This window comes from Mytilus edulis, chromosome 5 (genome assembly GCF_963676685.1).
Source record: "Mytilus edulis chromosome 5, xbMytEdul2.2, whole genome shotgun sequence".
NCBI lineage: Eukaryota > Metazoa > Mollusca > Bivalvia > Mytilida > Mytilidae > Mytilus > Mytilus edulis.
Window position 1 is genome coordinate 23,661,460 of NC_092348.1, and position 17,313 is coordinate 23,678,772.

General features: G+C 31.8%; 1 long non-coding RNA gene across 1 annotated transcript; it reads left to right on the top strand.

The window, feature by feature from the left end:
- The first annotated feature begins 3,264 nt into the window (after nucleotides 1-3,264).
- LOC139523224 (uncharacterized) lies at nucleotides 3,265-6,958 on the top strand. Its single transcript, XR_011664581.1, has 2 exons — nucleotides 3,265-3,894; nucleotides 5,718-6,958. It is a non-coding gene; the product is annotated as an uncharacterized lncRNA (long non-coding RNA).
- Nucleotides 6,959-17,313: the final 10,355 nt, after the last annotated feature.

Here is a 17,313-nt window from a genome sequence, read left to right on the forward strand (position 1 = left end):
TGATGGACGCAACCTGGTTGTATATCTAGCTAAACCTCTCACGTACCTCTCACTTGTATGACAGTTGCATAAAATTCCATTAATTTGACAGCGATGAGTGAACAAAACAAACAGACATAATAGGTAAAAAAGAGGTACAAAATTAAAAACAACACGTTTAATAATTTCTTGCGTCAACATTTTGCTTCTAAAAATATATGTTTAATAGTTTTGAAACTAATCCTGCTCATCAATCTCACTAAAACCATGTTATTAAAAATATTAACCACAACCCTTTCGTCGCGTTTCCACAACATAACTCATCTGTGATTCATAGTAATGTGTTATCAAACCAAGATTTTTTTCATGGAGCACAAATTGTACTCATGGAATCTCTCGTCCATTTATATTAATGTCATTCATCGTTGCCTCTCCCAGTACTTCCTTCAAAATGATTTATAGTTTCGGGTGTTCTGATTATGATCTGCTTAGTATTATCTTAAACGTTTATATATTTTACTTTCATAACTGTGTGTCGCGAGCGATGATGATAACAACACGTCACACGTTGCGCACATTAAGAGTGCATTTGTTTCTAACCCGAAATTTTGTCATCGATGACTATCGTTTAGTAAACATTGAGCTGCTAGAAACAAATACATCGTTTAATAAACTTTATCGACCCCGCGTAGTCAGACAGAAATAGATTACACTCACGCACTGTAAACAAACAGGTAAAAGTGCGGGAAATAAATAACCAGGACTTTGCGAAAACAACACGTGCTCGTAATTATTAAAACGACAAATGCAGAAACAAATTTATCGTTTACACGTCTCAACGATAAACGATCAACGACTACGCGACTATTTTGCGCGTACATCGTTTACGTGAACGATGTCAACGTTGACCAAAAAATGTAAGAAACAAATGGATTAAACGACTACGCGCGTAATCGTTTACATCGTTTAGGTTAGAAACAAATGCGCTCTAAAATTTTATCATAAGTCGATGAGGGGCCATGATTTATACCCAATATTTCCGTAATTGAAAACAAAAAATAGAAATGGGAAATTATAATCTTTACTGCTTGCAAAGATATCTATAACTGTATATAATGAAAAAAAAATGTCTGCAGTTATAGTATTAATGATAGGATGCGGTTTACAAAGAAATCATGGCTGCTAGCTGAATAATAATGATAATTACTTTCAATAATGATAAATTGAACATTACTGATACGTTAACCAAGAGATTTGCCGTGAGTGTCTCAATGCTTTTATTTACCGATCATTTTAAACATACCCAATGTAGAATTGAACATAAGGTAGTTTGTGTAATATTTAAAGCTATCATTTGACATGTGTTGCAAGATATGATACATATAATTACTTAAAAAACGTTGAAACAATATCATTTCAAAATAATGTTTATCTTATTTATTAATGAATTGGATGGTAAATTCACAAGTGATTAGTGCCGAAATGTCTGTTGAAATGCCATTACGATTTCGATAAAACGTAATTAAACTAAAATTGGCATTTAAAATATAATATTGGAAAATAAACTAGCGTCACTCAAACCTATATTGAAAATCTGAGGCAAAGTGTCTGTAAATGTGGGTAAATATGTAGTTCATAACTGAATCTTCATACATTAAGTGCAGTTTATGAGGAAGTACAAGTCATTTCAAGTCATGAATGAATTTTAATAAAAAGTTTTAAATTACTATTTTATCTTAATTTCTCAAGGAGACACAGTGTGGTCTTGTCATAATTTCTTCCCTAAATATTCAGAATGAACTGCCATAAGTAATCAAAACTAACTGGGTTAGTATTTGCTTGACATTAGTGACAAATATGTTATGAATATACAGGATGACTATCTGGACTGCATGAGCCGTATAATCTTTGAGCACATGTCATTCATATTGATGATACCTACCCCAATAATGAACTGCATGGAGTACAAAGTGTATTTACAATGTCCGTTAAACAAAGCATGTCTTAAACAATATATATTCTTTTTAATTTTGAAGGACTTGAAGACGAAAATGTGGTATTTTATGTTCGTTTGTCGACAACAACATTGAACAAGTATTCCATTGTAATGTTCAACGATGCTGTAATTAATGAAGGGAATCACTTCAATACCGAACATGGAATATTTGTGGCGTTTCTGGAAGATATTATATTCAGGAGGGAATATTTGACTGTCAGTGATCATATTGTCTACCCATGTTTCGGTTCCAAGGATAATATCTGGGTTTGTGCTTTCTATGAGATTTAGTACTTGTCCTTGTTTACTTTTAATTGAATGGAAGTTAACATTTAATAATCTTAGTGGTGTTTCAGATTTCTTTGATGGTTTTCTGTTCTTGTTTTTATCCGGTGTTGAAGCATGTAATGGTCTCATTTTTTTAAGACGTTGGACTGGTTGTAATGGCGTCCGTAAAATTTACGAAGGGATGATTTCAACTTCACCATTTGGAACTCTTGGTTTAATTGCTTCCTTGTGAACAGCAACCCTCTATCAAGAAAATCAAGATAGGAAATGCAAGCACGGGGATATCGTATCAATTGGGAGATATATACCCCGTATGCAGGTGCTGCTGGAATGTTGCTACTTAGAAATGGAAAGTTCACAATTGGAAAGCTGAAATCATCTCTTTTGTCGTAAAGTTTCGTTTTCAACTGACCCACATTGTCAATTTCTAGATGAGTCCAGATATGAGGCTGACTTAATTGTATCTGTACTATCCTTTATCTTTAGTTCGATGGGATAGATGCGTTCCACATAGTCACCACATTTTGATTATTTAGTGAAAAAACATCATCGATAAAGCGGAAAGTTGAGTTTAGGATCTGCTGCTGGTTATTTTTCTACTATTTAAATGGCTCTGATGTATTGTTTTTATATTTGTTCGATGGTCTGGTTGTCTCTGTTTCTAAGATGTATATATTTGCGGTTTTTGATTGTCAAATCACAGGGTCCTGACCATAGATATATTATGATCTAATTATGGCGTTTTATTGCTCTTTCTATCCGTTCTTGGATAATATCAACGAGTTTTGATGTACGTGCACCTGCTTTACACCACGATTAGATGGGAAATTCGTTTTGAGCACAGGCGTGTCTTATTGTATAACCTTTACTGTCTGATATTAATATAGGTGTTTTATACCTGAATCCTTTTGGGATTTGTGGTTGTTGGACTATGTATTTTCTCAGCTTGCTACTCATTTGAGGTCGGCACAGTTGTTTACTTTGCACCGGAAGTGAGGGTTGTCTCTAACTTGTGATTTAAACTGATGAAGGTTTTTAATCTTCTCCAAAAAGACATGGTGTTTATCATAAACTCATTACGATACAATACAACATTGGCTACAAAATATTGTGTAGTGTTTTCAGATATTCACAGCCATTAATGATCTAACATTAAGCAAGTGATGGCGTTTCAATTTTTCAAGTAAACTTGATCTAAAGAAAACTACTGAAACTAGAAGGACTACGTCATATCTAAATATCAAAATATATGCAGTTACTTCCTGTTTTTTTGTGTTCCATAGTGATTTATCAGCTTTAAACATCAGTAAATACATTTTAACTGCGTACTTGAAAGTTGTTCTTTTACCTTGACTCTTGAAGTCAACAGGGGGTTAAGTGTTTAATAAATATTTCTCAACTTATAAACCAGTCTGAGATTCTCACTTCATCACAACAAAACAAGGTCTGGTTAAGACTTTTCCTTGGTAAAATGTTTGAATATATTTTGCAAATATACATAGGAATACTTTTGTTGCCTGGAATTGAAACTAAATCAATCCAAAATAAAACTGATGAAGAGTATTCTTTCAATGATGTTATAGCTAAGCTAGAAGACAAAATTGAGAATTTGACACGAATTATAAATCAAGGTAGGTTGCATTGCTTATCGTTGCTTTTGTAAACATCTAATCATATTGCTTATTAAATACAAAATATTATTTTGAACACTAATAGATAAAAGCAAAGGATATGATTAAGTTTAAATTTATTATCGTAGTATAATGTGCAAGTTGAAATTAATTATCGTAGTATAATGTGCAAGTTGAAATGTCCGTACAACAAAAAGGAAAAGTACGCTAAATATTAAGGAAAAATTCCGAAGTATAGTATTGAAAACAATCTAGATAAGTATTCGTTCGTTTATGGTTACTTTACATATAAGTAAGAAAAAAATAAACGTATAAAATATAACATTACAGTCTAGTAACTATTTATAAAATCTAAAACAAAGCAAAACCAGAAATATATCATAAAATGTCATAATGGTTTCAGTTCTAAACCAGGTACTCTCTGGTTTAACCAGGCTCGTTCAATTTATGTCTATATGAAGTTATCCTGGCCAAAGCCTACGTGAAACAGTTCAAATGACAATTTACAAATTTGGCTCTTAAATAGTTTCATACATGTATTTAAATAGACACATTGCACAAATAATATTTTTTTTAGTAAGGCTATTGTAATTGTTATGTAGCTACTGTGTCGACATGCAAATCAATGATGCAATCATTTTCAGTTATTTGAATTTCACATTCTAAGATTTGTTTCCGTAGGCATATCTGTTTCGAATTTAAAGGGGGTTTTAATACCTTTCATTTTCGTATTCAAATAGGCCTTCCCGTTGCTTTGATTTCAGTACCACTAACCAGTCCGGATCACATGTGATCACCATTTGTTTAAGATGGGATTTGCGTTGCCCAGTCTTTAGTTTTCTCTATTCTGTTTTGTACACTATTCAGCAATTTGTCGTTTGACGTTTTTTTACCATGAAATTGTCAGGTTTTTTTTCGACTTATGAGTTTAAACGTCCCTTTGTGGTATCTTCGCCTTTATTTTATGCAGAGAAACTTTGCGGCTGGCTTAAACCATAGTCTTTAAGTTTTAATACATACTATTAACTAACTTTTAAAGAAAATATCATATTTAGTAGTTTGTAAAAAATATATAGCGATAGAAATAATTCATAATTATGAACAATTCGGTAAAAATATATTCACATTTCAATGTTAAAAGTAAAATCACAAAAACACCGAATGCCGAAAAAAATTCAAAACGGAAAGTCCTTAATCAAATGGCAAAATTAAAAGCTCTAGGACATCAAATGAATGGATAACAAATGTCTTTTTTCTGACTTGGTAACGGAATTTTCTTATGTAGAAATGGTGGATTAAACCTGGTTTTATAGCTAGCTAAACCTCTGATTTGTATGACAGTCGCATAAATTCCAGCAGCCAACATTGTGTTATAATCTAAATCACTATAAAAAAGAAATATGTTACAAAGAAACACAAAAGGGAATACAGACAAAGCACAAAAATTAAAGACTAAAATACAAGAATTTACCATAGCACATAAATGCATGACGCGATGTATAATAAAAAAAGCCACTTCATTTGTAACAAAGAAACTCAAAAAGGCATATACACAAAACACATTAACAAAAAGAAAATCAAGAATTCTAATATTTACCATAGCACAATGGGATGTTTAAGTACAGAGCCGCGTCAAATAGATATAACCAAAACAGACTAAACAATAAAGGTAATATTGAATAGGACCAGCATAATATGGGTAACGTTTTATAGATTGCCTTGCAGAATTAAATTTAAAAGGGACAACTTTGTTATGGTTTTTTTTGGAACATTTGTATTTCTTGCTGATGACTCTGTACTGATGAAACTCGTTTACTTTGTAGGAAAGCAAAAACATGACAAACCTGTGCTGTTTTTCGTTCGACTGTCAAAATCCATCACTTTGAACAAAGATTCGATTATTAAATTTGACGAGGTTATGGTGAATGAAGGGAACCACTTCAATCCCGGTGATGGTATATTTGTGTCTCCGGTGACAGGAATTTTCCAATTCACATGGACAATACAGACTACTACAAGCAAATTAGTGGAAACTGAATTAATGGTAGACAACGTTGTAATGGATACATTACATGTAGCATTAACTGCAAATGATGGCAACATATCTGGAACTAAAGTAGTTATGTGCAAGGTGAAGAAGGGGCATCATGTATGGATCCAAACAAGCAGTGTGTACGCATCGAACTATTTTCACAAACCAAACGCCGCTAAAAGTTCATTCACCGGCATGCTAATTCCAACAAGTTAACACGGATCTTTATTGAAATGTGACGACACATACGTTGATAGTCAAAAACTATGACCAAAAATGTATGCTTCAGTTTGTCAGCAAAATGTTAAATTTTTAATTTGTAACATTTCAAATTCGTAAGTGACTTTTGGTTTGGTGTTTCATGGTAAACAGATTACGGCATCTTAATGTTCTCAATATATAATTTCACCTTGTCTAAGCTAAATACTTTAAAAAACGTAAATAACAAAAATACCTCTTCAGGAAAGTTCCAAAACGGGAGGTACTTTATTAAATGGCAAAATTGAAAGCTCTGTCATATTCCTCATTTTGGTACAGGCATATCCTAATGTAGAAAATTGTGTATTAAACCTGGTTTAATAGATTGCTCAACCTTTTACCTGTATGACAGTTATGTATAAATTAAATGAGTGTTTGTTCCTTTTCTCAGCTTCAATGAAATATCTCCTAGTGATGTGACGAGTTAAACTTTTGCACTAAGCCTGCATCACTCGTCATACAATGTTTTAGTCATAGCATTTCTTTATATAAAGTCAGAAACATGAAAACATTGGTAATATTGTCACCTGAACGATGGTTGACAGAATAATGGATCAATGACAGTAAAAAACTTAAAAATAACTATAATTCTCTATAAACAATTGCAACCACTTCGTTTAAAAAACTGAAGCTTTTGCAAAGGGTTACGTTAAATTGTTTTTCAAAGTGCACTTTCTAGAACAAGACTAAGATTACTACACATAATTATACCGAGCACTAAACGTCATTTATTTGATTCAACCACCAACTACAATAAAGATATCTTTTACAGCTTACATATCATACTTTCATTACTTGATAACTAACAAATAAAACGTAGACTTATAAATTGTTTAGGATTCTATTAAGTCTTGCCTTACTACATTAGGCAGCATAACATTTAAAGTAATAAGAGGATAATATTAGTTACACTATGTAACGAATTTATCTTACCGACTATCTTAACGTGTGAAATTTAGACTTGTGATCTATCAAAATGAGCATGTCTTCAATTCTGTTAGCATTAAGAAACTACTTCCATTGATCTTACAAACACAGACAACAACAATATCAACTTGTAATGTTTAAATGTGTTTTATGAATTTATTTCAATCTGAATCAGTGTCTTCGTTTGTTGAAACCTTTCCTTTTTTTTCTAAGTACCGTTTTGTTTTTATAAAGGGACGTGTCACTACTGCAAACCGTGTATGAGATAAGTCCCGCCTCTCTACTAACCTAAAATCAAATATACACGGTCTCCACGAGGGCGCTTTTAACCAATCACATTCCTAGAAATGTATAGGACGTAAGATAAATAAGCATATCTTTCTGTCTTAACACATGCGCTACCCTCGAGGTGCTACCTTTTAGACCATTGACGATATTAAACAAATTCAAAAACAAACAAAAAGAGTTATCTTTCTTTGCATATGAAGCAGACAATGTGTACTTAATCAGGTAAAAAAAGAAAAGTGGTTATCAAAGGTACCAGGCTAATAATTTTCATCTAATAAATAAAACTCATCAGGGACGCCCAGATCAAAATAGTTAGAAAGCCAAACGAAACAAAACTAAGCAAACTAAGCGTTTACCAGCAGTGGCAGCGACCCAGTGTTGTGAATACTAGTAGTTATCAGAGGTACCAGGCTTATAAGTTAATATGCCAGATGCGCGTTTCGTCTAAATAAGACTTATTAATGACACTCAGAACTCCAAAACGTTGTGCAAAATACGGCTAATGGTTATTCTTGCATTCTCTTGTGTAGAAAATGATGGATTAAACCTAGTTTTATATATAATTGTTAAACCTCTCATTGATATTACAGTCGCTTTAAATTGCATTATATTAATCACAAGGTGGTACAATTAAACAGAAATGGTTTCAACTCTGTAATAGTGGAATAAAGATAAACAAGTTATTTAGTCTAAACGTTTAATATAATTATACTAATTTTCCTTTTACACACTTACGTTAAAAACTCCTCAGTTTTTTCTCATATCTAGTAGGTTTCATGATTCTCAGTTTGCCTCGCCTTTGTTTGTCTTCCTTTATTCTTCGTTTGGAGTTTGCTTGTGGATTTATTTTAAGTTCGTCTTTAGTTTGTTGTCTCCACGTCTTGTACACACTAATCAAATGGCGTTAAACTGTGTAAAACCACACGGGTTGGTAACCATCGATCTCGGGTCAATATCAGTAGAGTTAGAAGTAGGTTTTATATTTATTAATAAGTGTATTTCATATATGGTAGTTTACGTCTCTTATTTACTATTCTTAAATATAAAAAAAAAAGTTTTAATTTAAAAAAAAAAAAATTTCCGCTATGCAATGTGAGTTTTGACACAATTAAATTAATTTACGGCCATTAATTTATCCATCATTTTTGACGCAAAATCTTTGAGCTAAACCAGTCGATCTCCAACTAAATTAGGAGTCAGTTCGGCTGATTTATTAACTAATTGTTAGTTTCACTAAATTTCAATATTTTGTTGGTAATAAATTTTGTTAAACTGTCATTAAATGCATTTTACTATAAAGATATAAAAATGCACGCAAACAATGTACACTCTGTATATAACTAAAAGAAAAAGAATTATAAAAATTGGTTAGTATTGTGTTGATCATTCATGAATACTTGGACCATACAAACTAATGATATACTTTGTTACGATGATTCCTTTTTATTTATTAAAAATTAACACTATGGGAATACAGTTTATTGTTTAAATCGTTGTCTTAAATTGCCATTAACATCACAAGTTGATGACCCAAATAAAGGCAACAGCAGTATACCGCTGTTCGAAAGTCATAAATGGATTTAGACAAAAACAAATCCGGGTTCCAAACTAAATCCGAGGGATACCTCAACTATAATAGGAAAACAACAGAAACACTGAAATGAACAAAAAACTAACGACAATGCAACACACAGAGAAACGAACTATAAGATAACAACTGTCATTTTTCATGACATTTTAAGAAAAAATGTTGGGTTGAACCTGGTTTTGTGGCAAGCCAAACCTTGCAATGTATGACAACGTTGAATATAACACTAAAATGACACCATTAAATGACAGGAATACAGTACAAATAAATGCAAGAACATTCAGGGCAGAAAAATACACAAAAGCTTGGTACCTATACTCTATCTGGGTTTTTTTCTATTATTGGCTATTATTGATCATGCAGTATTATTGTTTTCTTAACTTATTAAAGATACCACGCTTATATTTGTATACAATCGACAAGCGTTCTGTCTATACACCAGTTTCGCTAGAGTTAGATATTTTGAAGGCTTAATCGTAATCGAAGTTACAAAGCATCAGACATCGAAAATAACAGGGGCAGCAAAGCCTTAGAATTTCGAATAGTGCATTTGTTTATAACCGCAAAAAAAAAGGCCCATCCAGTGTTTACGGAAAGATGTAATAAAAATAATCAATTATTTTTTTAAACATTTAATTCGTTATTTTTTGGGACGGAGGGGACGTTGTATTATGCTGTTATACACTAATGACCATACCTTATGATCAGCTATAAAATTTCCAGAATAGGTCAAATTTGCAACCTTTGTTTTGAGTAAAAGTCATGCGAGAAAAACTGCAAAATTACTATCAAAGATGTATTATTTAAATCATGTCATATAAGATAAATCATTCTCCAAACCTATATTAGTTAAATAATCAGAACAAATAGTATTGTATATCTGTTCCAGACCATATGAGTATTTTGACCATACGCGTACGGTCCGGACCGTATACGTATACTCTAACGGTCTGACCATACGCGTACGGTCGGACCTTATGAGTATACGCGTATGGTCCAGTACGAGCTAACTATACATGTTATTGGATCATATGAGTTAAATTTAAACAAACATTTATTACAATCTTTGTTTTTAGTTTTCAGATTGTTATTATTACAATTAGATGGATAAAATGAACTAACGAAAAATTGAAATAAAATACTTTTTAATTGTATAGCTGAATCCTATTGTGGTACTCTCGCCCAAGGTGAAGCTTGCTACCTAAAGTAACGTATTTGTTTTACATTTAAATGTTTGCAGTTCATACATATTCCTTTGCATTTGCATTTTTTGTAAAGTTGCTAAATATTCTAAAACAATTGTTCTCTCACATTATGTTTACTTCCGATATCTTCAACTTCAGTGATCATATTCAATTAATGTAAACTATTACTGATCGACATGCTATATACAAGAGATTAACCGATTTAATTAGCGTGATTTTATTAAATAGTTAAAATATAAAGTTTTTATTTTAATTACAATTGAACTTTTTTTATATTAATTTGAGAGTAACGTTATGCTGATCTGTTATATGCATTTGTATCTAATAAACTTGACCAACTTCTTAATATTAGTCAGACCGTACGCGTATGGTCCAACCGTATGAGTATTTTGAAAAAATTTTGAAGATTGTAGCAATATCACAACATAATTAGACCGAAGAACATTTTTTGGCAACAAATGAAGAAACAAAATAAAATTGTATCAGTATAAATTATGAATTATGAATGAATGTACTTGACATTTGACTGCTCATTTTCATTTATTCTTTTTTTTTTAACATTAATTTTCAGGCTCTATAGATGTTAATATCGAAAAAAATTTAATGTGAGCAGTACTGCTCAAGTGATATTATTTCTTTTCAATTCATGGACCAGGTTTTTTCGTGGTCATATTTATAAATCATATGGACATTTCAAATAGAATAAAGATATAATATTTTAATCAATATTTTAAATTTTGGGAGGTTATGTGACACGTTCACCCCCGTTTTTGCAATATTTTATGGTAAATAAATGCAGAATGTTGCCATGGATACACATAGAAGGAATTATTTTTCACCCTTTTAACTTTTGAAAATCAAATCTATGGAAGATACTGATTACATACATATGCAAATGTACAACACAAACAGTTAGGTTAATGTATTAGAAATCCAGGAATAGGAGATGCTAAAACATGTTGTGGTTCATTTTTCATTTTATTTTCTAACTGTGGAGTGCTACCTTATCTATTAGTGGGTTTGGATAGCTTAGTTCTTTCAAACGTAATTAACAAATATAAAAGACTGGCAAAGGAAGCAGACTTTATAAAGGACGTTCAGCTAAAAATAAACGGATGTACGTAAACACGTTTGATTTATCTCCCCTTACCGTTACTGTAACGTAATAAACGTTACCAACGATAGTGTCGTCAACGACATTGTTAAAACGTCGCCTGATTATTTTTTACATGTTTTATGGGCTGTTTTCTGTTTGACAATCATTATTTTCATAACTAGACCGGCCATCGGTCTAGAAATTAATGTGCTGTTTACAAACACTCTTTTTCTACACGAAGTTTTTGACGCAATTTTACAAAAAAATGAGACGAAAGACATATGATTTTCATTGGATTTGCTGAAAGATATATGTACACAGTTTCAGAAAAGGCATTACTTCAAGCGATTGAAATTCTTCTTTTAGCCAGATTTTTGGGAAATATGTGACATCTTTCCCCCCATTTTTGCAATATTTTATAACAAATAAATGCAGATTGTTGCCATGGATGCACCAAAAAGAAATTATATTTTACCATTTTATATACTGGATATAAAATCTATGAAAGATTCTGATTACATACATATGCCCATATATGACACAAACAGTAAGCATGATATTGCAAGAAAGCAATGAAAAGGGGATGGTAAAATTCATAAGGAAAATTTTTAGTATTTTTTCCTAACTGTTTATTGCTACCTTATGAATTTTGAACAGCGGTATACTACTGTTGCCTTTTTTTGACATTTGTCTTCAAACACTATTTTTTGTTTTGGAAAATGTATCATCTTTTCCAGCCTTTAAAAATCTTACATCGTATATTCATTTTAATAGATACATATAAGTTTGTGTTACAATATTCAGTTTAGAGAAAACACTAATGTGCGTTTGAAAAAAATATCAAAAACAATTTTAGTAAGTTAAAATACTTTCAAACGTCTAGAAAGATAAACGGCGTCGTTGGCAGTGTTTTGGCAGCGCAAAAAATATGTAACAACAGTGACAAAAACTAACATTTGTCTTCTGTTTCATATGAAAGGCTAAAGATTTCGTTTGACATACATAAGAATGGAAATATAGCGCAATAACATTTATTTCAAATGTTTAATACCGGGAAACGATTCCGTTAGATATGATGTTAGAAAGCTATCCTTTGCTGACCTTCATTGTACCATTTTTAAAGGTTATTGTAGTTTCCTGTTTATTTTATTACATGCAATGATTTTACTGTTCATTTTGAAATAAACACATCAAAATTATATGTTATAATACTGATTAAACAGCCATCATCAAAAATATAATGTGGTGTCGCCTTATATTTTGATCTAAAATAACTTAAACCTTTTGTACTTGTTTGTTTAACGACGTCATCCACATATTCTATATTGAATACAAATGAAGGCAAAAACGCAAACACAGTATATATGTTTTCCATTTTGCGACGACAGAACATTCATATAGCAGCTTATTTGTAAGCTGGTTAAACGTTAACGAGATCAAAACCGATAGTAAGTTTTTGATCCTTCAAATCTTGATCAGTCAAAGAAAAAAAGAAAGAAAGAATACAATAAAGTTCGGAAATGATAACTCTTCAAAGTTATAAGGCTTTAGCTGTTAATTTTCTGTGTCATTTGGTCTCTTGTTGAGATTTGTCTCATTGGCAATCATACCACATCTTTTTTATATTATCATTTTATACGCAAAACGCGTGTTTCGTCTACGTGAGACTCGTCGGTGGCTCTCTATAGTTAAACATCACGTTACAACCCCCGGGTTTAGTGTTGGCAGTATTTGCCTATATTATCCTTGACATTTGGTATTGTTGTCACCGTCCTTGGAATTTGCTCTTGTCAGCATTGTCCGTTAAAATAATTCTTGTCTGTATTTTCATTAGAAGTGAAGTCGTTCTTGTCGGCAATAGCATTCGTATATGATATTGTCATCATCTTCCTTGGAATCGGGTCCTGTCATTATTTTCCTTTGAACTTACTCTATCTTAATCTACTCAGCAATGTCCTTAAAATTTGGTTTTGTTTGCATAGTCCTGTAAGTTTTGTCTAGTCATCAATGTGCAGAGAATTTGGTCTTGTCAGTATTTTCTTGAAATTTAATTTTCTCAGCATTTTCCGTTGAAGTTGTTGTTGTTAACATTGTCCTCTGAATACAGGTTTGTCGGCATTGTCCTGGAAGTTTTGTCTTGTCCTCAATGGCATTTAGATATGGTATTGTTATCATGTTGCTTTGAATAAGGTCTCGTCATTATTGTGCTTTGAATTATGCTTAGTTATCAATGCCCTTAGAATTTGGTCTTTTCAGCATTGTCATGAGAATCTGATATTTTGAGAGTTGTCCAGAGCATTTTATCCAGTCACTAATGCACTGTAAAATTTGTCTAGTCAGCGATACCAGAGAATTTGGTCTTGTCAGCAATGTCTTGAAAATTTGGTCTTGTCAACATTGTTCTGTGAATTTGGCCTTTTTAGCAATGTCTTAAGCATTTGGTCTTTTCAACATTGTCCTGAGAATTTGGTCTTTTCAGCAATGTCCAGAGAATTTTGTCTTTTCGGCAATGTCTTGAGAATTTGGTTTTGTCAAAATTGTGCTGTAAATTGGATCTTTTTAACAATTTTTAGAGAATATGGTCTTTTCAGTATTATCCTTAGAATTTGGTTTTGTTTTGTCAGCAGTATTCGTAGAATTTGATCTTGTCATCTTTAAGTAGGCACAACTTGGTTTAAAGTTGCTTGTGAATTAAAGAAATATTGTACAAAACGTCACGAAGACTGACCTCACAACAATCTGTAAGGTAGCAATACACAGTTAGGAGTTTAGTTTCGCATTATGGCCCCTGTGGATTTTTCAAATAGGAAAGTTTTTGTGAAATAAAATTCATTTTTAGACAGATGAGTGCTAATTTAGCCTTCAAAGGTGGTTCATAAGAGCATCAAGATTATTTTTTACATGGTTTATGGGCTGTTTTCTGTTTGACAGTCCGTATTTTCATAGCTAGACCGGCCATTGGTCCAGAAATTAATGTACTGTTTACAAACACTCTTTTTCTACACGAAGTTTTTGACGCAATTTTACAAAAAAATGAGATGAAAGACATATGATTTTCATTGGATTTGCTAAATGATATATGTACACAGTTTCAGAAAAGGTATTACTTCAAGCAATTGAAATTCTACTTTTAGTCAAATTTTGGGGAAATATGTGACATCTTTCCCCCCCTTTTTGCAATATTTTATAACAAATAAATGCAGATTGTTGCCATGGATACACCAAAAGGAAATTATATTTTACCATTTTATATACTGGAAATAAAATCTATGGAAGATTCTGATTACATACATATGCCCATATATGACACACACAGTAAGCTTCATATTGCAAGAAAGCAATGAAAAGGGAATGGTAAAATTCATAAGGGCAAATTTTAGTATTTTTTCCTAACTGTTTATTGCTACCTAAGACATGTTCATCTCTTTCAAGTTGGTCGCGATGATACCTTTCGAGCGTCACTGATGAGTCTTTTGTAGACGAAATGCGCGTCTGGCGTATGTACTAAATTTAGTCCTCTATGATGAGTTTATTTATGATACTGGAATTGTATGTCTTCCCTTTATCTCAAATTGTCTAGGAACAAGGAGATGTGTTGGTTTTAACCAATTCAAAGTCACCACAATCTTTATTTTCCTTGCTCCGTTTTATATTTTCATCGATGAGAGGTAGCGTGTTGGTTGGTACATTGTGCTGTAATGTTCTATGCAAAACATAATACTTACAGTTTTAAGAACACGATTGAATACTAACAGTCGTATAAAGACAACATATTATAATATGTACTGTACATATTAAAGATATGCATTGGTAAATTATATGTTAATAGTTATGAAAGGTACAAGGATTAACCGTTCTTGACTTCATTTTAAAGGATTTGAAAGACAGTTTTGCTACCCTTTATCCAAGAAAGTTAGTGAAAAATTGATTCATATTTATGTAGAGCAACTGCGGTTCCTATGCAATCATCTTCTTGGTAAGAACAGTTGTCTCATTGGCAATCATACCACATCTTTATATTATTCCAACGATTAACGCTTTGTATGACAAAAACCTCAACATTATCAAAAGGTAAGCTATTTATAACAAAGTGTATTACATCAAATTATTCCAGTAAAAACAACAGCCTCAAAGTCATAACACATTATAAAGAGATAACGTCATTAATCTGATGACATTTAATGTTTAAATTTTATCAAATTATTTTGATCAACACGGGATCAACATGACACTATTTATCAAAAGCGTTAATGCCATAGGAAATTAATGAAGTGGACCCAATTATCTCTCCTTTACAGCTACTGTGAAATTAAGATAATGGTAAAAACAGGATTTAATTTGTACATTTAACGTCGGCATAAATTGCCATCTTTTGCAATTAGTACAATTATTCCGAAGCAAGATTATTATCATCAAAGAGACAGTCCTTAATCATTGCGTTAGGTGAATTAACGTGGAGTTCCACTTCAGGGAGAATAACGCGTGATTTCAGGTATAACCGGAAGTGAAGAGAATCAAGGTAATTGTCGCATGTATTCATGTTCTAATAAAGGAAAACAAGTAGTTAAGGAGTGTCATTGTCGTAAAATTAATGTTACAACAGGCAATGTATCATGTCATGAGAAAAGCTGATTAGTTTTATTCTCAGAAGGGTCATTTTGTTTTAAAGCTGAGGTGAAAACAAACATCTAGAATTTATCAATAACATATCTATAAACTGACAAACCCATGACCATAAATGCCATTGTAAAACGCAAAAAGGCATGTCTGATTGAGACGGCCATAAAATGCATGTTTTGATGTAATGTTGATTTAAAGAGGTTCATTTAGGGTATCGCATTGCTGGCAGCAAAGTTTTATGTATATTATCCTCTGGCATTTCAATTTATATTTTTGATATATTTATTTGTTTTAGTAATTTGCAATGTATGCTGGCAAAAATGAGTCAAAGAAAAAAAAATATGACAATAATGACGTTGCTTTTGAAATGAATGTACTTTTAACTAAATTGTATAAAAAGACTGTATTTTACCATGATGAACTTATAAATGGCTCAATTTTAGTGGTAGAAACGAGGCCTTCAAATTCTACAAAATGCAAAGAGGTAACATGAATAAAAACTAAAGATCAATAGTTTTATAAATTATTTCGATGATAAATTATATATAAATTTGGGATTTTTATAAACAGACCAATTAAGGTTCCAACTCACTCAAAGCTCGAGACTCAAAGTTGAACCAAGGTGTATTTAGTTACTTTTTTAGGATTTGTTTTGAAGCTTTAAATATATATATATTTATCACGAACTTTTAAATGATAAATGAGTATATTTTTTGAGATTATAGATTATGTTAAGATATAAAATAAAATCAAAGTGAGCTGTTTTAGTTTAGTTTAGTTGTTTTATTTTGGTTTGAAGTGTTTCACACATGTCGTGTATTTCGTTTCGAAACATTTAGGTCTACGTCGTACCTGACAAAACAATTGATATCAGCATCATACATGTATTAAGAAGAAATTCATAGTCACAGAAAATTTTAGAAATAAATCTTCAAAATCATGATTGAAATTTAATTATGAACTTGTTTTGCATTAGAATAGAGATAACTGTATTGTATTTGAAGCTTTGCGGACGTCCATCGGTAGTTCTACTGTCGCAAATACCCGTCGCCAGGTAAACTAAATTTGCGACAGTAAAACTACCGATGGACGTCCGCAAAGCTTCAAATACAATACAGTTATCTCTTAAATATATATAGGCGTATAAAACTAAAAAGTAAAAAGTACACCAATAATTTATTTTTTCAAAGTGATTATTGTAGACATTTTTTGCCAACACCTGGGTTTCGTAGCGTATATATTAGCTACTTGGCACACATTTTATGTTGAACTGAATGAAGAATTGTGTCGTGACCCGCAGACAGTTGGCTCGACCTTAGCTACATGTGCTATAAATAAAAGATTTATTTGAATAAGTTATAGATCGAGTGATTGTGGTTTGGAACTTGGTCAGACATGAAAGCAC